This window comes from Pristis pectinata, chromosome 3 (assembly GCF_009764475.1).
Source record: "Pristis pectinata isolate sPriPec2 chromosome 3, sPriPec2.1.pri, whole genome shotgun sequence".
Taxonomy (NCBI): domain Eukaryota; kingdom Metazoa; phylum Chordata; class Chondrichthyes; order Rhinopristiformes; family Pristidae; genus Pristis; species Pristis pectinata.
The window spans coordinates 12,951,542-12,974,302 of NC_067407.1; positions in this window are offsets into that span (position 1 = coordinate 12,951,542).

Below are 22,761 nucleotides of genomic sequence, written 5' to 3' on the forward strand. Positions count from 1 at the left end.
GTCACTTGATGTAAGTGATCTGGAAACTAATCATGGTATTTACACAGACAATGATTAAGTCCACAATGTCAACACGTAAATAGATGTATTTGTTTAGATAAAATCAGGTGGGGCCAAAGGATAACCTCATGAGTACAGAGATAACAAATCAGCAGATTACAACCACTGAATCTACAACAAATAGTCAATTCAGAAAAGAGAATCAACTTAAAGAGCAGAGGAGCCAATAACTACAGCTACCTGGCCCAATAAAAACAAGGAAATGTCTCCAGAATAATGTGGGGAATGAAAGTTACATGCAAACTATACACTTAAAACCAATTTCAGTCACTTACACCTCTAACTTAAGCAAGCTTGACTGAGGTGGGAATCAACCCAACATCTCCATTCAAATTGGCTATTTTTCACAAAATTAAATATTTTATTCCATAGAAAATATTTCCATTGTGAAGTATGTAGAGCTGTTACAGTTACAGGCAATGCTCTATATATTTAAAGTCAGACACACAATAAAGTGACTACAGTTGTACACTGAGTAGTCCTGCTTATTTGTCCTTCTTCATGTTGTGTGCAAAGGAAGTTTAGGTAGGGGCATTAGGCAACATCCTTCCCTCATAGGCTCTTCACATAGGTTGTACCTTGGTTAAGTATGCCTAGATCTTGGAGCGTGGACCTTCATATTAATCTTAATCTCCTCTAACTGGACAATGGTGGGCTTTTCTGTTGGCCCCCATGTTTAGGAATTGAATCCCATTGACTCACTTTGTTTAAGACTTAACATGAGGACTTCTTCTGATGCAGGAGCTCCCTGGTTCAGATCTCAGTACTTGGACACCCAGGACGTTGTGGATTGCTTTTAACATCTGTAGGTGAAAGGAGATGAATGTTCAGAGCTTCTGTAATGTTCCTAGATACAATCATAAGCATGTCCTCAATCACTTTGACTCAAACTGGATCTTTGGCCTCATCCTTCTTTGATAATTCTGATTTTTGGTATGAATTTCTCGGGTATGTCTTTTGATAAAATGATTTCGATCGCTTGTGACAAATGTCCCTGGGGTCTAACTTCCTCATGGAAAAACTCCAGACTGGTTGGATATGACATTCCTGAGTCTTGACCAAGCTTTATTGCGGAGACTCTAGTCCCATTGGAGCCCAAGAAAACACAAAGTTAGGAGGAAGCCATTTACTCCCAAGAACAAGCTCTTGCCTTTCATTAAATCATGGAAGATCTGTACCCCAACCGCATTTACTCACCTTACCTCATATAAATTTATCAATCTCAGTCCTGAAAGCTCCAATTGTCCCAGCACTAGGTAGACATGCTGCAAGATACACCATACCTCAATATAGGATCCTATAATCTTTAAGTAACAAGATAAGTGAACCTAAAATAACAAGGATTCTGATATTTTCTCATAATTTTCTGAGCATCATATGCCCTACAACATACATGTTACACAAACAATTGATTTAATACCTGATTATTAACAGAGTGTCTGCAGACATTAATTTTCCATTGCATATTGTAAGATGCAAAATATAGGATTTATAAAAGACTTGTATTCTATCAGAAATTTCCTCTGCTTAGGGAAAGCTACACCGATATGGGTCTGCTTTAAAACTCATTAAGCAGGCTCTTAGCCTTACGTTTGAGGATCAGAGAAAAGAAGTATATTTGAACCTTACTGTGGCTTGTACAGTTCAGTAGATATTCCTTATTATGTTTTTTTGATGTTACAGTCCTAAGCTGGAGCTCAGATTTCGATTTAGAGCAGGGCATCACAGAGATTCAGCAGCCCACCAAATCAGCTGGCAATTAGTGTTACCAGACACGCCCAATACATTAAAATGTTAACAGTGTTAGAATCGTGTGCTTTTGAATACATAGTGAGAGCTTTATTAAAGTAACATATACTGTGAATGTCACTCGTCCTAATTGAGGACATCGGGGTGGCTGCTGGATTCCCAAGCAGTTGTTCAGATCTTCCCTTAATGTATGCACTTTTTCCCCCGCTGCTAGAATTTGCTCTCATTATTAATCAGCTTTGTCACTGATTTGCATTTTGAGTGTCAAGCTAGTGGTACATTGGCTAGTCTGCTTAGAACAGCACTTCAAGCAGGTTATGATGTGAAGCAAATGTCTAAGAAGGACTAGGTGCTGTGCGCTTCAGGGTCTCACTAGAAGCAGCAGTGTCATTAGCAAGATTAATCTCAGCCGTAATCATTTCATAATATTTTCTTTGTACTTTGTCTGAGGGAGGCACAGAAATCTCTTGACTTCTCATTAGCAGTTTGACCAATGTGGAAAACTTTGCTGCCATGTTCATCAGCAATAATTGTTGGAAAAACTTTAATCCATTGCCCCGTTCCCATTGAATATGGACTTGGTGTCACCATTGAATATCTTTATTTAACTGAGAAACAATCCACCTCCGTCATTCCTGTTCTAAAACAGGCCATTAATGCAGTCACTTATGGGGTTTTCGGCTCTGTGCTTGGCAGTAGGATCTTGATGCATCTCTGTGTTAACTCCTTCGTGAACTTATAGTCTTTCAGCAAAATCTGCCACCTAGCTACAAAGACCCAACACCAACAAAGCCACCTTTTGATTCTGCCTCTGTGTAAATTAAGCATAATTATTATAGTCACTTTAAAAGTGACATGAACTGGACCAGTTCTCGATCGCCTTCATTTGCTGAACTCCTTGCCAACTGGGAATGCTTTTGATTGCACCTGCTGATGAAGATAGAGTCATAGAGTTATACAGCAGGGGAACAGGCCCTTCAGCCCAACTTGTCCATGCCGACCAAAGTTCCTCCTTTCGCTAGTCCCACTTCCCTGCATTGGGTCCATATCCATCTAAATTTTTTCTATCCATGAACCTGTCCAAGTGTCTTTTCTAATTGTACCCACCTCCACCACTTCCTCTGGCAGCTTGTTCAACATACCCACCACCCTCTGTGTGAAACACTTGACCCTCAGTTCCCCTTTAATTCTTAAACTTATACCCTCTAGCTTTGGACTCTCTTACCTCGGGAAAAAAGATTGTGACCATCTAACTTATCTTTGCCCCTCTTGATTTTATAAACCTCTACAAGGTCACCCATCAGCCTTCTTCGCTTGTGGCAGTAAAGTTTCCCACGTTGCTCAAACTGCTCATGAGGAGTCAAGAGATTTCATCATGCGAGGTTAAAGTGCCTATCAACAGAGCACAGGTCCACATACAAGTCTTGTGAGTCATAAAGTTATACAACATGGAAACAGGCCCTTCAGCCCAACTTGCCCATGCTGACCAGGATGTCTTCATGGGCTTAGTCCCATTTGCCTGCGTCTGGCCCATATCCCTCTGAACCTTTCCTACCCATGTCCAAATGTCTTTAAGACATTGTAATTGTACCTGCCTCAACCACTTCATCCAGGCAGTTCTTTCCGAATACCCACCACTCTCTGTGGAAAAATGGTCCCAGCCTATCCACCCTCTGTAAAACCTGACCCTCAGGTCCCTTTTAAATCTTTCCCATTTCACTATAAACCCATTCCCTCTAGTTTTAGACTCCCTTACCCTAGGAAAAAGACTGATCATTCACCCTATCTATGCTCCTCATGATTTTGTAAACCTCTATAAAGTCACTTCTCAGCCTCCTATGCCCCAGTGAAAAAAGGTCCAGCCTATCCAGTCTCTCCTTATAACTCAAGCCCTCCAGTCCTGGCAACATCCTTGTGAATCTTTCCTGCACCCTCTCTAGCTCAATCTCATCCTTCCTATAGTATGGTGACCAGAACTGCACACAATATTCCAGATTCAGTCTCACCAAGATCCTATGCAGCTGTAACATGACATCCCATCTCTTGTACTTAATCTGTCATTTTCAGAGTGATATCAGAATTTTCTTCCTCATATAATTTTAAAAGGGATATTGGATGTGTGAACTCCCAAACATCTGCCGCCACTGGAGAGTCACTGGTGTGTTAGCAGGTGCAACACACAAAACGCTGGAGGAACTCAGTGGGTCAGGCAGCATCTATGGAGGGAAATGGACAGTCGACGTTTCAAGTCGAGGTCCTTCATTTTACGTGTTGCTCCAGATTCCAGCTTCTGCAATGTCTTATGTCTGGATCTGAACAGGAGATCAGGGGGAGCGTGACAAGGATGACAGATCTCCTTTTATTGTTCCATATGTTGCCTTCAAGGAGAGCTTTAAAAGCAATCAATACTTTATTTTCTGGCCCATAATTGTATCCTGAGAGCTTTGGTCACTGCTTTCCACATTGAAGCCTTTGTCTAAAATTGAGGATTAGATTACGATGGCAACATTGTCTCTGAGAGGCATTTGTAAATAGGGCCCTGTCAGCTATCTTATACTGGAAAAGGAACTATCCAGTAAGAAGGCACCAGGTTACAGATGGCAGGACATCTGGATAAGGTGGTTAAGGTGGCCTACAGGATAATTTGTGTTTATTAGGGCATTGAATATAAGAGAAGTGAGGTCATTTTAGAACCATGCAAAACATTGGATAATCACAGTTAGAATAGTGCCTACTGTTCTGGTACTCTATGATTACAAGGAGAATGCAATAGCAACCTATAGAGATGTATAAGATCATGAGGGACATAGACAGGGTGAAGGCACACAGTCTTTTTCCCAGGGAAAGGGAATCAAAAACTAGAGGGCATAGGTTTAAGGTGAGAGGGAAAAGATTTAAAAGGGACCCGAGGGCCAACTTCTTCCTCCAAAGGGTGGTGTATATATGCAACGAGCTGCCAGGGGAAGTGGTTGAGGCATTAGAAGACATTAGAGGCATTAGGCAGATACATGGATAGGATATTTTTTGAGGGATATGGATCAGACACAGGCAAACGGGACTAGCTTAGATGGGCATGTTGGTCGGCATGGATGATTTGGGCTGAAGGGCCTGTTTCCATACTGTATTTATTACTCTAACAGTAAATGTTCAGGGAAGATTTACAAGGATATTGCTGTGGATAATAGTGCTGAGAAATTAGTTAGACTGAAGTTATGTTCTTTAGAATAGAGGAGATAGTGGGATGTTTTAGTTGGGGTGTATCAAAGGGCAGGAGAGCAGCACAGCTAACAGAGTTGCTGCCTCATAGCTCCAGTGACACGGGTTAAATCCTGACCCCTGGCACTGCCTGTACGGAGTTTGCACATTTGCCTTGTGACCATGTGGCTTTCCACCAGGTGCTCCAGTTTCCTCCAGCATCTCAAAGATGTGCGGGTTGGTAGGTTAATTGCTCACTGTAAGTGGCCACTAGTGTGTGAGTGGGGGATAGGATCTGGAGGAAATCGATGGGCATGTGGAGAAAATAAAATGGGATGGGTGCAAATGGGTACTTGATGATGGCCACAGACACAACGGGCCGAATGGCCTGGTTCTGTGCAGCATGACTATGAAAAGGTGAACATGGTGGATCTTTTTTGTCCTCAGCAGGGAGGTCAATGACAATAGGATATAAATTTACGTCCGACAGTACATAGAACATAGAACAGTACAACACAATACAGGCCCTTTGGCCCACAATGTTGTGCCGACCTTTAAACCTCACCTAAGACTATCTAACCCCTTCCTCCCACATATTCCCACATATCCCCCTATTTTAAATTCCTCCATATGCTTATCTAGCAATCTCTTGAATTTGACCAATGTATCTGCCTCCACCAAGGCCCCAGGCAGCGCATTCCATGCCCCAACCACTCTCTGGGTAAAAAACCTTCCTCTGATATCTCCCTTGAACTTCCTGCCCTTAAAGCCATGCCCTTTTGTATTGAGCATTGGTGCCCTGGGAAAGAGATGCTGGCTGTAGAAATATTGGTATGGAGTTAAGAACACGGGAGTCTCAAACTCACTGTGAGAAGCAGAAACATTTATTGAATTCCAGAAGTACTTAGACAAGCTCTGATGTATTGTAATGTGCAGAGTTACTGACTACAGGAAGTGAAGTGAGATGAATTGCTTTCTCAGCCAGTGCAGACACAATGAGTTGAATGGCTTTCATTTGCACCAAAAATTCCTGAGTCTCCAGAATTTTATGATTCTATGATTGTTTATAATGGGTTACCAAGTCCCACACAACTCTTCCAAGTCTTTGGCCAGTCCAGGGCTATGAAGTAGGGAGGAAGATGGTTTAGTTAAAATGTGTGGAATACACTTCCAGACGGAACAGGGAGGACAACAGTCCTGGAGTCACTTAGGGAGACTTGGATGCTCCAAGGCGGCCCAGTTCCGATCTCTCCAGATGGTTGAACCAAGTTTTATGGCTTCTTCAGTTGTACATGTGTTGTGATCATGTGAACTGAAATTTGCTGGATTTTTATGACCATAATGGATATAAATGTGTGTGTGTTGTAATAAAGCATCTTGGGGATGAATTCTGATGTTTACTATTTATAGTGAGATTGTAAATTTATTCCATGTAAGCACCTTTACATTTTTCATTCTAAAAACAAACAGCATAAACAAACTTCCTCTATTGTTAAAATCATTAAGTGTGTTAAAAATACATTAAAGTATTCTGTATTATTAATCGCCGTGTCACTGACTTGGGGAAAACAGAACATTTAAATTAATCACACTGGAACAGTTTGATTCAGGACCATTATTAGAGTAAGATGGGCAATAAATGTGGTCTTGCCAACTTCGTCCATAGCTTGGAGAACAAACACGAATACATTTGCCTGCCTCCTTCCTTCGCTATCACAGTCATTACGCTTCAGGAGGGCTTCACTGACTGCCTGTGGCCTTCTGATGTTGCAATGATATAATTGGTGCCACATTTACAAAAAGGGTTGCATTAATATAGTGTCCTTCATGACCTCAGGATACTCCAAGTGCTTTATAACTCATGAAGTGTGACCACTGTTGAAATTTTTTATTTATTTCTGTAATATGGGAATAGCCGGCAAGACTAATGTTTATTGCCCATGAGAAGGTGATGGTAAGCTGGCTGCTGTAGTCTTCTGGTGCAGATACACCAACAGTCCTCTTGATGAGGAAGTTCCAGAATTGGTATTGGTTTATTATTGTCACTTGTACCGAAATAGAGTGAAAAACTTGTCTTGCATACTGATCATATAGGTCAATTCATTACACAGTGCAGTTACATTGAGTTAGTACAGAGTCCATTGATGTAGTACAGGTAAAAACAATAACAGTAGAGTAAAGTGTCACAGCTACAGAGAAAGTGCAGTGCAATAAGGTGCAAGGTCACAACAAGGTAGATAGTCCATCTCATTATATAAGGGAACCGTTCAATAGTCTTATCACAGTGGGATAGAAGCTGTCCTTAAGTCTGGTGATACGTGCCCTCAGGCTCCTGTATCTTCTACCCGATGGAGGAGGAGAGAGGGAGAATGACCCGGGTGGGTGGGGTCTTTGATTATGCTGGCTGCTTCACCAAGACAACGAGAGGTAAAGACAGAGTCTAAGGAGGGGAGGCTGGTGTCCGCGATGCACTGGGCTGTGTCCACAACTCTCTGCAGTCTCTTGTGGTCCTGGGCAGAGTAGTTGCTGTGCCAAGCCGTGATACACCCAGATAGGATGCTTTCTATGGTGCATCAGTAAAAGCTGGTGAGAGTCAAAGGGGACAAACAAAATTTCTTTAGCCTCCTGAGGAGGTAGAGGCGCTGGTGAGCTTTCTTGGCCGTGGCATCTACGTGATTTGACCAGGACAGGCTGTTGGTGATGTTCACTCCCAGGAACTTATTGTCGTTTGTACCGGGGTACAGTGAAAAACTTGTCTTGCATACCGATCGTACAGGTCAATTCATTGCACCGTGCAGTTATTTAGGTTCAGCAGAAATGAAGGAACAGTAGTGTGCTTCAACTCAGGATGTTGTGGGCCTTGGAGGGAAACTTGCAGTTGCGTTGCTCACAAACCACTGATGCCTTGTCGATCTAACCGGTGCACACATTTATCGATGGTACACACTGCAGCCCGGCATATCAGTGTTGGAGAGATTGAATGTTTAAGTTGATGGATGGGGTGCCAATCAAAAGGGTTACATTGTCCTCGATGGTGTAGAGCATCTTGAGTGCTGTTGGAGTTCGCACTCATCCAAGTAGGTAGATATTCAACCATTCAGTTCTTGAACCAACCTGCACAACCCTAATCACTACCTTAGTATAGCAATGCTATGACCACTTTGCACAACAATGGATTTTGTTTTTTTTGTTCTAATTGTGTTCTTTCTTGTATAATTTATGCTGTTAATTTATGTTTTACTAGCGAATGTTGTGTATCTGATGCTATGTGCCTGTGATGCTGCTGCAAGTAAGTTTTTCATTGCACCTGTGCATACACGTACTTGTGCATATGACAATAAACTTGACTTTGACTGTAATATCTATCGCTCTCCCACTATGATTAGTAGATAATGAAATGTAGCTGATTTTCACAAAGGATTATCCCACAAATAGCTGTGTGAATATGACTAGTTAGTCTAACTCAGTGATGTTGAATGAGTGGCAACCATTGGCCAGGCCATGGGAGATAAGGTTGTTGCCCTATTTTGAATCATGTTTTGGGACCGTTGAGTTCATGAGGCAGGTTTTAATTCACCACAGAAAGACAACAGAAATGTGTCTTTGGTCAAAAGTACCAAACACATGCAAGTGCATTGGCACATCATCTTCGCTCATTTGTTTCAATGGAACCGAGCATCAGTAAGGGATTAAAAATCAACAGCTGATGCCATAGCAACCAGGGGAATATTCCTCCCACAGCATCTCAGACAGTGCTGCACTGCCTAAACACTGCATTGAAATATCAGCCAATTCTCTAAAGTGGGACTTGAACACACAGTCTCCCAGACAGCCCTCTCACAATGTCACAACTAATACTGCCTCTTCCATAATAGGAAGGAACATAAAAGAATCTTGTTCAGTGCACCTCACAGATTCCAGGGAATATTCTAACAATACTTGTCTTCTGGAATCTCAAATTCTACTGATAAGATAATTCTTTAAAATAACTTCTTATTTGCCAGATGTCATTCCACAAAAGTATGCTGTATTTGATATATACGGATTAAATATTTTAGAAATGAAAGCCAGGATTGTATGAGACAAACTATTAATTAAATATACCATAAATGCCAGCATGATGATTGCTTTGCCTCCCGCATGTGATGATTACTTTCATAGGCACTATATTTGAATATTAATTTTTGCATGTCTTTGTAATACCCTGAAAAACTCTCATGCAAACATATCATGGAAGAGTAAATATTGGATCAGGGACTAAACTCATAGCTGCATCTTCCACTGTACACACAGTGTGGGATTTGAGAAAGGATTTAGTTTTTTGAGGCTCCTAATTAAGTATCGCTAATCAGGCTTTCTGGCGAGGGTCACTCACTGGTAGTAATTTGAGATATTAATTGCCTGTTTTTGTTTGTTCGGATTGCTGAGCTAAAACTGATCCCCTTTAATATTGCTGCAAATATGCAAATTGCATTTCATTATATTTTGCAATTTAATGCACTCTAATTTAGCAAAATTGATAAATGCTGAACCTTGTCATCCAAACTTTATCATGTTTCACCTCAAACCATGTTCAGCTTTCCCATATGGCCATTTCTTGACTTCTTGTTTAAAACTGCTTTTATTAATGTTTTGGAAGGAGGAAGACTCACATCAATAAAAGAGGCAAAACCAGATCTCGAGATACCCCAGGGAAAAATAAAATGAAATTGCACCTAGATTGGCACAAATAAATCTTTCTGTTTAATTGAAAAAAAACTATGTGGAATTTCTAATGCTCATTGGGCTACACAACCTAATCTACACAAGTGTTGCAGAAAATTGTTTACTTAACATTTACTATTTTATTTTATACTAATAAAGTTGCAACATAGCAGCGTACCAAAGGATAACAAGACAATGAAGAATTCTGTGTGAAGATGGGTGAAGTGGGGGAGGGGTGCAAAGCCTGAGCAAAGTTCTTTCATGCTGATGTTAACCATGAGAACACAAGCAGCTTGAGGGAATTCCAAACTCCCCAGGCCAAATTTTTTTTAACGGATTTGATTTATGCAGTGCAGAGCCAAGACAAGCCCTAACATTACAGTAGAGATATATAAAAAAATTTGCTGGAAATCTGAAAGGAAATTGGAGCTCACCACCACATTGGTGAGTGGGGGGGAGGGTAGATTGAAGCAAATGACAGTGCTGAGCTTAAGGGGAAGCTGAGGAAGATCATGAGGAAGAAAGGAATATGTAGCTGTGTAACAGAGGATTCGCTGATCTACAGGCTGTTTCCGGGGACGCACACAGAGACGGACGTCAGCTGCTGCTGGAAGGTCATCAACTCGGTGAAAGACGCCCTTGGTCTTCCTGAAACTTGTTGGTCTCCCAGCACAGCGAGATGTCCGTAGGGGAAAGCTGCCGACTGGCACATTCCAGGCTGCAGGAGTACGTGCTGAGGGACGCACTGAAGCTGGGTGCAGCCAACGCAAGGGCGCGGTGGAGAAGGATGACAGTTTAGGGTTCTTCTGCCACTGGAGATGAAGGGGCAAGGTCAGACGAGGAAGCCCCTTAGATATTGTGACTATGGGATTGGGGTAGCACCCCAGGGAGCCACACGAGTGACATCGATGCTGTAACACTAATGATTGATCCGTACACGAATGTAAAGGTTTGCACTGTTTTAGTATTGTATATAGGTTGTCTTTTATTATGAATAAAGTTTATTTTGGTAAAAAAAATAAGGAATAGTAAGTTGACATGAGAGAAGTGGATGGAGGCTCACATGGAGGAGAAACATCAGCACAAACCAATTGGGCCAAATGGCCCATATTTTCTTATGACAAACCCAGACCTTTCAGCCCATCGAGTCTGTGCTGGCTCTCAGAGGAACCCCATTCCCCCACTCATTTCCCTGTTACCCATTCTCCCCACGTTCCCATCAAGCCCCCCCCCCCACCAGATGCTACCACCCATTCACACTCGGGGCAATTTACAGTGGCCAATTAACCTCCCAGCCTTCTACATCTGTGGGCGGAAGCTAGAGCACCTGGAGGAAACGCACGCGGCCACAGGGAATACCAACAAACTCCAGACAGACAGCCCCCGAGGTCAGGATTGAACCCAGGTCACAGGGGCTGTGAGGCAGTAGCTCTGCTAGCTGTGCCACAGTGTTACCTGTTTCTGTGCTGTAAAAATATCTTGTAATAATTTTGAAAGTAAACACAGACTCATGCACTTCTGAAAGAGGGTAGCTGGGTAGACTTCATAATATAACATCATGCTACTGGAGCTCTGTTACTGCAATGTTAGGTTTCTACTAACATTAACATTTGGTAAAATAGTGAAATATCTTGTCCTATTCTTAGTTCCTCTACCTTTCCTAGAGTCATAGCGTCATACAGGCTCTTCAGTCCATCATGTCTGTGCTGACCATCAAGTACCTATCTATACTAATCCCATTTACCAGCACTTGGTCTGTAGCTTACTATGCCTTGGCAATTGAAGTGCTTGTCCAGGTACCTGCTGGACTTTTCAAATTCATTGCTTCAATTTTATTATTTTTGATTCTATTTTAAGATTTCTTTATCTTTTCTTCTGGAGCCTGGAGCCAATTTAATACAATATTATTTGAAAATGTCTGAGTGATTCACGGAGCTGAAGGGAAACTGAAAGATTAACACTGAGAAATGCTTAACATTTGAGTTCCAGTGCAATGCAATTGAAAGAAGCTATGACACATTATCTATCCTGTCTGGTATATTTTTCTGCAATATTCTCCCTTCAAAAAAGGGACAGTACAAGACCAAGTCAAATACAAGAAGCGATTACTGTGGAAGATAGAATTCTGAAGGAGTAGAAAATACTCGGCATGTCAGAGAGCGTCTGAGAAGAGAAAACCAGATTTAATATAACAAAGTTTATTAACCTGAAGTGTTAACTGTTCCTCCCTCCACCGATACTGCCTGTCCTGCTAAATATTGGGTTTTATTTTTTACTTCAGTGCCATCCATGAAACAAGATGTCTGATATCTTGTTTTTATAAACGTTGACTGTTCATTTCCCTCCACAGATGCTGCCTGACCTGTGGTGTTCCTCCAGCAGTTTGTTTTTTTGCTCCAGATTCCAGCATCTGCAGTCTCTTGTGTCCATTCTGCCTGATATCTGTTGTGTATCCTGTCACCACAGTTAATCAGAAGAACTAAATTTCCCCTTGGGCAAGCAACCCATCATAGCAAGCAATTCCAGGACCCTAAAAATTACAAGCAAAGATTGGCTGGGTGATACAGCAACTGAATCTGAAAGTTCTGAACCATGTAATTCATCTCAGAGTCTTAAATGTTGCATTTGATCTTACTCCAACTTTATCTTCTTCTGTCTTTATTCTGGTAAGAACCAGTCTCCCTTAAAAGTTGCCACAGCTCGTAGAATATCATTATAATGGATTCTAAAAATTTATGGATATACAAGAATGAATAATTCATGTTTGAATAATGACTCAGCAATAGAGCAGCTCAGAGCCTTTTACCCAGATTGCAATGGCTTTGAATGTCAAGTGTGGCTGTCACTTGAAATCACTAGCCTCACTTAGGTATACTGTAAAAGTTCTTGAGCAGTTCCGTTTAGAGAAGAGTAATGGGATGGTTACACTTTCCAGTTCCATCCAGGTCAGCATTCATGGTGACCAAGTGCACCCCTGGACCTTATGGGAGGCCAGGAAAGAAATTGCGGAGGCCTTTGTAGAGATATTTGCTTCGTCATTAGCCTCTGGTGAAGTTCCAGAAGACATGAGGGTGGCTAATAGTCCATTGTTCAAGAAGGGTAGCAAGGACAAGCCAGGGAACTACAGGCCGGTGAGCCTGACTTCTGTTGTAGGGAAGTCACTGAAGGGAATTCTGAGGGACAAAGACTCCCATCATTTGGATAGTCAAGGCCTGAATCAGGAGTGGTCAGCATGGTTTTGTGCATGGGGGCATCATGTCTGATGAATCTTTTGGAGTTTTTCAAAGAGGTAACTAAGAGGATAGATGAAGGTAGGGCAATGGATGTTGTCTATATGGACTTTAGTAAGGCCTTTGACAAGGTCCCACATGGCAGGCTGATCTGGAAGGTTTGGTCGCATGGGATATGGGCGAGCTAGTGAGGTGGATTCAGAATTGGCTCGATGATAGGAAGCAGAGGGTGAAGGTTGAAGGTCGATTCTCTGACTGGAGGCCTGTGATTAGTGGGGTGCCCCAAGGGTCAGTGTTGGGACCTCTGTATGTAAATGATTTGGATATAAATGTACATGGCACGATTAGCAAGTTTGCTGATGATACTAAATTAGGGGGTCTTGTTGATAGTGAAGCAGGTTACAAAGTGACCTTGATCAGTTAAGGAGATGGGCTGATGAATGTCAAATGGACTTCAACTTAGATAAGTGTTAGGTGATGCATTTTGGACTTTCAAACCAGGGTAGGACTTATACAGTGAATGGCAGGGCACTGATGAGTGTTGTGGAACAGAGGGACCTGGGAGTACAAGTACACAGTTCGCTGAAAGTGGCCGTGGAAGTAGACAGGGTAGCGAAGAAGGCATTTAGCATGCTGGCCTTCAGTCAGGGCAGCGAGTATAGGAGTAGGGATATTATGTTGCAGTTATATAAGTCATTGGTGAGGCTGCACTTGGAGTATTGTGTACATTTTTGGTCACCCTGATATAGGAAAGACATTGTCAAGCTGCAGAGAGTGCAGAAAAAATTTACACGGATGCGACCTGGACAAGAGGGCCTGAGTTATAGGGAGAGGTTGGCCACGCTAGATCTTTATTCCTTGGAGGGTAGGAGAATGAGGGGTGACCTCACAGGAGTTTATAAAATCATGAAGGGTATGGATAAAGTGGATGGTAATAATCTTTTCCCCAGGGTTGGGGAGTCCATAACTAGAGGGCACAGATACAAGTTAAGAGGGGGAGATTTAAAAGAGACCTGAGAGTTAACTTCTTTACACAGAGGATAGTGAGTACCTGCAATGAGCTGCCAGAGGAAGTGGTCGAGGTGGGTACAATTGCAACATTTAAGAGGCATTTGGATAGGTACATGGAGGGGAGGGGAGGGGCTTGGAGGGTTATGGGCTGAACACGGGCAACTGGGACTAGCAGGGAGGATGCCGTGGTCAGTATGGACCAGTTGGACTGAAGGGCCTGTTTCTGTGCTGCATTACTCTACGACTTTGTGGTGATGCTGGAAATCCGAAATTAAAACAGAAGATACTGGAAGAGTTCAGCAGGTCAGGCCGCATTGGTAGAAAGAGAAAGAGTCAATGTTTCAGGTCATTGTAGACCTGAAATGTCAACTGCTTCTCTTTCCACAGATGCTGCCTGACCTGCTGAGCTTTTCCAGTGTTCTGCTTTTATTTCAGTACCTCATGGTGGTTTGGCTATTGTTTCATTCTCTCCCTCATGCAGGTCATTGACCTCCATTCTTCCTGCAGTCTCAACCCATTGCTAGACTAACCATGTGTTTGCCAACTTAATGAGCACACAGGCTTGGTATGTTCATCCTTGATCACTGTCTTTCTAACGAACCAGACACCTGATTGCATCACTGCATAGTAAGATCCACTTTAAGGAAGAGGCATTTACAACTCAGTTCTGCAGCACCTCCTCCAGGAATATAAAAAGCAATTAGAAGGCCCTTAACAACAATACCAGTACTTGTGTGTTTTACATAGTGGCTACACCATTGTTTAACTCTCGACTTATTTAGTGCAGCTTCCCATCATAGCTTAGAACAACTGTTACAGTTTGATACAATAACAACATTTAACAGACAATTGGACAGGTACATGGATAGGAAAGGTTTAGAGGGATATGGGCCAAATGCTGGCAAATGGGACCAGCTCAGGAAGGCCCCTTGGTCGACATGGACCAGTTGGGCCAAAGGGCCTGTTTCTGTGCTGTATGATTCTATGACCCCATAACTATCCACAGTTGTGGACAATGGCATAGCAGTTAGTAGTATTCCCTCACAACTCCAGTGACCCGGGTTTGATCCTGAGCTCTGGTGCTGTCTATGTGGAGTTTGCATGTTCTTCCTGTGATTGTGTGGATTTTCCCCAAGAGCTTCAGTTTCATCCCCTTTCTAAAGACATGCTAGTATCCTCCGGGTGCTCCAGTTTCCTCCCACGGTCCAAAGATGTACGGGTTAGGAAGTTGTGGGGATGCTATGTTGGCGCCGGAAGCGTGGCAACACTTGCGGGCTGCCCCCAGAACACTCTACGCAAAAGATGCATTTCACTGTGTGTTTCAATGTACATGTGACTAATAAAGATATCTTAAATTATTTGCCCACTGTAAAATACCCCTCGTATAGTTAAGTAGCAAAAGAATAAAAGGGATGTCGATGGGCTTGTGAGAGGGAATAAGTTGCAGGGTTACAGGGAAATAAGCTAGAGGTGTATAAGATGATAAGAGGCATAGATCGAGTGGACAGTCAGAGACTTTTTCCCAGGGCAACAATGGCTAACACGAGGGGACATAATCTTAAGGTGATTGGAAGAAGATATAAGGGGGATGTCAGAGGTATGTTTTTTACACAGAGAGTGGTGGGTGCGTGGAACACACTGCTGGCAGAGGTTGTGGGGGCAGATACATTAGGGACACTTAAGAGACTCTTAGATAGGCACATGAATGATCGAAAAATAGGGAGCTATGTGGGAGGGAAGGGTTAGGTAGATCTTAGAGCAGGATAAAATGTCGGCACAACATTGTGGGCCGAAAGGCCTGTACTGTGCTGTAGCGTTCTATGTTCTATGAAATAAAAAGGTGATGGGACTGATGGGATTGCTCTGCCTGGAGCCGGCATGGACTCAATGGGCGGAATAGCCTCTTTCCACGTTGTAATAAATAAACAAATGCAATGTGGCTGCATGCTGAAAGAAACTACAGTGGCCTTTCTCAGCAATGCCCAGCTTTCACCCAGGTCTTCTACCTGTGGCATTGCTTGTCCATAGATGGTCCAACCAACGCAAGAACTGGAACTAATTACATCCAGCACAAGTCCGGTTTTCTACTCTGGTACTAATACAAAAATACCCACAAGAAGCCAACCCCCACCCACAAACACCACCCAACAAATCACCATTGCAAGCTCCTGCCATTGCTATCTGTTAGCAAGCCAGCTTATAGACTCCAAACTAAGCTGTGTGTGGGGTGTAGGTGCAAGCTACTAATTGCCAGCTTTTAAAAGTTATTAATTTTTATTAAAAAGTAAGAAGGAAACTATTTTACATTTGTAACTTGCAAATGGTTCTGCATAAATTTTCTTTAAAGACATTCACAGTCATTTAGAATTGTGTTATCCACCTGTTATGCTCTAGACGCTGATGATAAATGTTTATATTTTGCATTTTCAGCAGCAAAAATAAAACTGCACCAGTTACCATGATTAAGCATGCTAAAAAGGTCAAGGTTAAACAGCATCTCCCAGTTCCCTTACGTCTAACATTGAGAAACTTGAGATCTGCAAGGCTGGGGGCATTATTGGCCTCACGTACCCACTATGGGTATAGTATTGTCTGATCTGTATGCGCATTAGTCTTCCTTTGCCACTGGTCAAAATTCCTGACACTCCTCAATTATCAAACTAAAGACATAGCCCTGTGAGCTAGACACAAAAAATTCTGCAGGTGCTGGAATCTGGAGCAATGCACACAAAGTGCTGGAGGAACTCCGCAGGTCAGGCAGCATCCATTGGAGGGAAATAAACAGTTGACGTTTCGAGCCAAGATCCTTCATCAGGACTGGAAAGGAAGAGGGCAGAAGCCAGAATAAGAAGGTGGGGGGAGGGGGAGGAGCACAAGCAGGCAGGGGACAGGTGAGTTCAGGGGGTAGGCGAGTACAGGTGAGAGGGGGAAGGCAGGTGGGGGGGGAGGGGGAGAAGATGTAATAAGCTGAGAGGTGATAGGTAGAAGAGGCAAAGGGCTGAAGAAGAAGGAATCCGGTAGGACAAGGCAGTGAACCATGTAATAAAGGACGGAGGAGGGGAGGAGAGGAGATGGGCCGCTTCGTCGAGGACCTTTACTCCATCCGCCGCAACAGCCAGGACCTCCCGGTCGCCACCCACTTCAATTCCACATCCCACTTCCATACCGACATGTCTATCCATGGCCTCCTCTACTGCCACGTTGAGGCCAGGCACAGGTTGGAGGAGCAACACCTCATATTCTGCCTTGGGAGTCTCCAACCCGATGGCCTCAACGTCGATTTCCCTAACTTCCGGTAACCCTTCTCCTTCATTTTCTTCCCCCCCCCACCCCCCTTTGTCTTCTCTTATTCCTGTGACTCCCTTCCCCGCCTTGATGACCTGCCCATCTCTTCTCCTCCCCTCCCCCATCGATTCCATGGTCCACTGCCCTCTCCTACCAGATTCCTTCTCCTCCAGCCCTTGGCCTCTTCTACTTATCACGTCTCAGCTTATTACACCTTCCCCCCTTCCCCCACCCACCTACCTTCCCCCTCTCACCTGGACTCACCTATCACCTGAACTCACCTATCCCCTGCCTGCGTGTGCTCCTCCCCCTCCCCTCAATTTCTTATTCCAACTTCTGCCACCTTCCTTTCCAGTCCTGATGAAGGGTCTCGACCCGAAACGTCGACTGTTTATTTCCCTCCGTGGATGCTGCCTGACCTGCTGAGTTCCTCCAGCACCCTTTGTGTATTGCCCAGTGAGCGAGGAATGGACTGAGGTTTTGGGCTGACGATATGGGAATTGGCTTAGAGATGGATGTCAATGATAAGTGGAAGATAATGCTGTGTGTTTACCCTATTTTTCTCAAACAGAATCGGAATCAGAATCAGGTTTATTATCACTGATATACGTCATGAAATTTGTTGTTTTGTAGCAGACGTACAGTGCAAGACATAAAAATTACCATAAGTTACCAAAAATAAATAAATAAATAGTGCAAATACTGAGGTAGAGCTCTTGGACCATTCAGAAATCTGATGGCGGAGGGGAAGAAACTGTTCCTGAATCATGTGTGTGAGTCTTCAGGCTCCTGTACCTCCTCCCTGATGGCAGTAATGAGAAGAGGGCATGTCCCAGATGGTGAGGGTCCTTAATGATGGATGCCGCCTTCTTGAGGCACTGCCTCTTGAAGATGACCTCGATGGCGGGGAGGGCTGTGTCCGTGATGGAGTTGACTGAGTCTACAATCCTCTGCAGCCTCTTTCGATCCTGCACATTGGAACCTCCATACCGGGCAGTGTTGCAACCAGTCAGATTGCTCTCCACCGTACATCTGTAGAAATTTGCAAGAGATGTACCAAATCTCCTCAAACTCCCAATGAATTCACAACAGCAATTATTAACATGAAAGCATCACTGAAGTTTATTAAACATTTGACACTGACCAACAAAGGAGAAATTAGTACTAGTGAGACACTTAGTCATGGAGGTTTTAAAGAGCATCTTAACTGAGCGAGAGAGATGGGGTGAGGAAGTTTAAGGAGGGAATTTTGGTACTTGGGACCTATGCTACAGATGACATGCCACACTTGCATTTGCAAAGAAGGCATGGAAAAGGATGCAAGGGTCCTTATCAAGATTTGTTCCAAACAGCTGTGTAACAGAGGACTCGCTGGTCTGCAGGCTGTTCCTAGGGTCGCACACCAAAACAAGCATTGATTGCTGCTGGAAGATCATCAACTTGCTGAAAGACACACTTTGGTCTGCCCGAAACTTGTTGGTCTTCCAGCACAATGAGATGTCCATCGGGGATTGCTGCTGTCTGACACATTCGAGGCTGCAGGAGTACGTGCTGAGGGATTCACTGAAGCTCGGTGCAGCCAATGTGAAGGCTCTGAGGTCCTGCCACCACTGGACACTGAGAGGCTGGGTCCTGTGTAACAGCCCCACAAACACTTGAAGTGTATGTTGTTCAAAGAGGCTACGTGAGTGGCATTGGCACTTTGTATATAGAATGTATGAGTTTGATGACACTATAAATGTATAGACCTGACAACACTGAATGTGGAGATTGGATGACACTATGAATGCAAAGAAAGCCATACATTGTTCTCATATATATATTATGAATAAAGTTGATATTTGAAATAAAGAAGGACATGCACACTTGATGGGTGTATTGTTCAAAGAGGTCACATGAATCACGAATGGCATTGGTGCTTTGTGCATAGAATGCATTGGTTTGATAACACAATGAATGTATTGATTTGATGGCCCGATGAATGTAATGATCGCATTGTATTTTCTGTTTATATTTTTATGAATCAAGTTTATTTTTGAAATTTAAAAAAAATGACATATCTATCAACAGTGGAGTGATGAAGATACGACGTACAAGAGGTCAGAACTGAAGGAGCCTCAGAAATCTGGGAGAGTTCTAGGGCAGGGAGAGTTCACAGAGTTAGGTGGGGAGACATGCAGGGAGGGGTTTGAAAGTAAGGACGGGAATCTGAAAGTGTTGCCCTACCAGGAGCCAGTCTAGGTCAGGATAGTGAGTGGCAGAAGGAATAGATTTTGCATAGCAGATTTGGCACAACCAATCAACTCTGCAATCAGTACAGGGACAAATTGACAATCCTTGGCCAACATGTGCCTACAACTGGCAAGTTATTCTCCAAAATTAATGTCACATGTACAAAGTACTCTAGTAGACTGCATATGGATCCTTAGAACAGGGGGTTTGTGATGAGAATGAGGGTGGATGATTTTTTTAAGAGCTATAGAGATTCTGGGGAGAGTTGAAGAGACCGTGAGGAAAATAAAAAATGGGATTAATGTAGGATTCATAGAAAATGGGTGGTTGACGTCAGTGCAGACTCGGTGGGCCAAAGGGCCTGTTTCCAACCTGTACCTCTCTCTCTATGATTATGAGAAGCAATGAAACCTTTGCATTCCAGGTCCAGAATAGAGGATTGAGGAAGGCATTGAAAATGAATTTGGATGAGGGTATGACAACTGATAAGGTCAATATGTTTGAGAAACAAAGGAATGAAGGTGCTGGAATCTGGATGAAAGAAGGGTTCTGAAGTCCCAAAGAAGGGTCCTGACCCGTAACATTGACCGCCTGCTTTTCTCCACGGATGCTGCCTGGCCTGCTGAGTTCCTCCGGCATCATCGTGTTTTTCATCAGGTCAATACGTTTACTTTTACCAAGGAGTAAAAACATATTTGATTTGGGAAAGGAAATGGGGAGCATTGCAGAGACAAGATGTGACAATACCAGTTCACGATGAGCATGGTTGATGGAGAGCCGATTGGACAGAAGGGCCTGTTTCCGTGCTGTATGATTCTTTGACTCTATGACCAGAGAAAAAAAACAGATGTTACTCCATTTTTTTTACAAACAACTGGTAGCCTAGCAACCCACGAGTTTGAAGACCACAAAGAATGCGGATGAAAATATAATCCTTGGAATAGCCATTACACATTTGTGAAAAAGAGGACTTGCCAGTCAAACTTACTCATTTCTTATGGTGGTGTGATAAAGGAGGTTGAGAAGGCTAGACAGCAAAGTAATGAAATCAAGGAGCTCTTTGAGTTCGAGAAATTTGGAACACTCTTCCCAAAAGTACAGTGGATGGACAGAAAACTGAATCTTTTAAGACCAAAACTGATCAACTGTTGTTGGCAATGATATCATGGAACAGAGCATAGCCAGGTTATTGGACGGAGGTGTACTTTGAATTAAATTCAAAGCGAGCTGAGGAGGCCAAGAGTGTTTCAGTAAGGCCTTTTGGATGGTTCTATCCAAGAAGCTGACATGGAAACTGGAGGAGGCAAAACTAAATAGTCAGAGTCATATAGCACAGAAACAGCCCACTATGTCCATGCTGATCTTTATGTACTCATCTACACTAAGCTCATTGACCAGCACTCAGAATATGGCCTTCAGGAGTAGGCCACTTGGCCCCTCAAGCTTGCCCCACCATTCAATATGATCATGCTTGATCTATGTCAGCGTAACACTATTACAGCGCCAGTGACCTGGGTCCAATTCCGGCTGCTTTCTGTAAGGAGTTTGTGCGTTCTCCCCAAGTCTGCGTGGGTTTCTTCTGGGTGCTCCGGTTTCCTCCCACATTCCAAAGGTGTATGGATTAGGAAGTTGTGGGCATGCTATGTTGGCGCTGGAAGCATGGTGACACTTCCAGGCTGCCCCCTGAGCATTCTATGCAAAAGATGCATTTCACTGTGTGTTTCGATGTACATGTTACTAATAAAGATATCTTATCTTCTGTGCCATAATCCTCAACTCCTCGATCTATCAAATACTTATCTATCTCCACCTTGAATAGACCTAATGATCTGGCCTCCACCACCCTCAGAGGCAGAGAATTCCAGAGGTTCGCCACCCTCTGAGTGAAGAATTTCTACGCACCTCAGTTTCAAATGATCAGCCCTTTATTCTGCAGCTATATCCCCCTATCCGTGACTCTCCCACCAGTGGAAGTATCTCAACATCTACCCCGTCATGCCCCCTGAGAACCTCATATGTTTGAATAAGGTCACTCCACACTCATTTAAAGTGAAGTAAGTAAAGGTATGATGGAAGGAGGAGTGGGAGTGGAAGGGAGAAAGAAAGAATTATTATGAACTGGGGTCAGCCTTCAGAGATGATGGATTGTGCCAGTCAGAGCTTCCAAAAAGGAATTATGGAGGCACACAAGGCAATAAGTTGCAGAGCTGTGGTGAAAGACCAGGGAAATAGAGGGTTGATCCACTAGGAACCTCATGGCCTCTTTCGACGTCCGAATGGTTCTACAGTTTGTGCACTTCTTTACAGCATAAATAGTGCAGCAAAGCAGAAGACAATCACCCCATCTGAATTTCAGATGCCCCAAAATTACCTGTGTGGCAAATATACTCCTTTAAGTTTGAAATCTTTCAGGAGCAAGTTGCATGCTTTGCACTCTTTGCCTCTCAAGGTTAAAAGCCTTTCAGATGCATCTCCCCAGTATATAATGCTTATACTCATTTAGTTAATAATGCCTCATGTGTGCAACATCCTTTCATAGGATAGGTTATCTTCCCCTATGCTTGTTATTCAGCTTTAACTGGTCAACCATTAACCCTATCCCTTGTGGAAGAACATTTCCAGGCATTGCAGTCTAATGCTCTTGCTGATGGTATATTGATGAGGATCTGATTGTGTGTGAATACATCTGTAATGATGGTGCTGGGCTTGAGCCAAGGGTTTTACTCTAAACAGCTAGAGGATACGAATTGACATGTTTTGGATTTCTTGAGGAAAAAAATGCTCTCTGGACATTTATGGAATAATTTTCTAACCTGCACATGCAAATTAAGTTCTAAAGGTCCCAGGATGGATTTATTTTATTCACCAACCCCTTTTCTCTATTACAAACATATCCAGGAGTTATTGTGTTTGGATATTTCTGATCCAAGTTTAAAGACAATATTCCTCCTAAATCCTGCCTGTCTTTCCACAACTCCCTGATGCAGGGTTTTGACCCGAAATGTTGACGATTCCTACAGATGCTGCTTGATCCGCTGAGTTACTCCAGCAGATCGATTGCTGCTTCTACAATTCCCTGTTTGCCTCTCTCCAGCAGGGACAACCCATCCATGCCACCAAAATAGCCAAATCGGCAATCCCCTTGATTACAACTGTTCCGCGTTTTCTTCAGCACGAGAGCAGGCGGAAACTAATTTAATGTCAACTTTCAAGAAAGAGTTGACAAAATGCTCGGTGGGGAAGAATGAGAAGGGGCCACAGGAAAGATTAGAGGAGGGGAACTTTTTTCTCATAT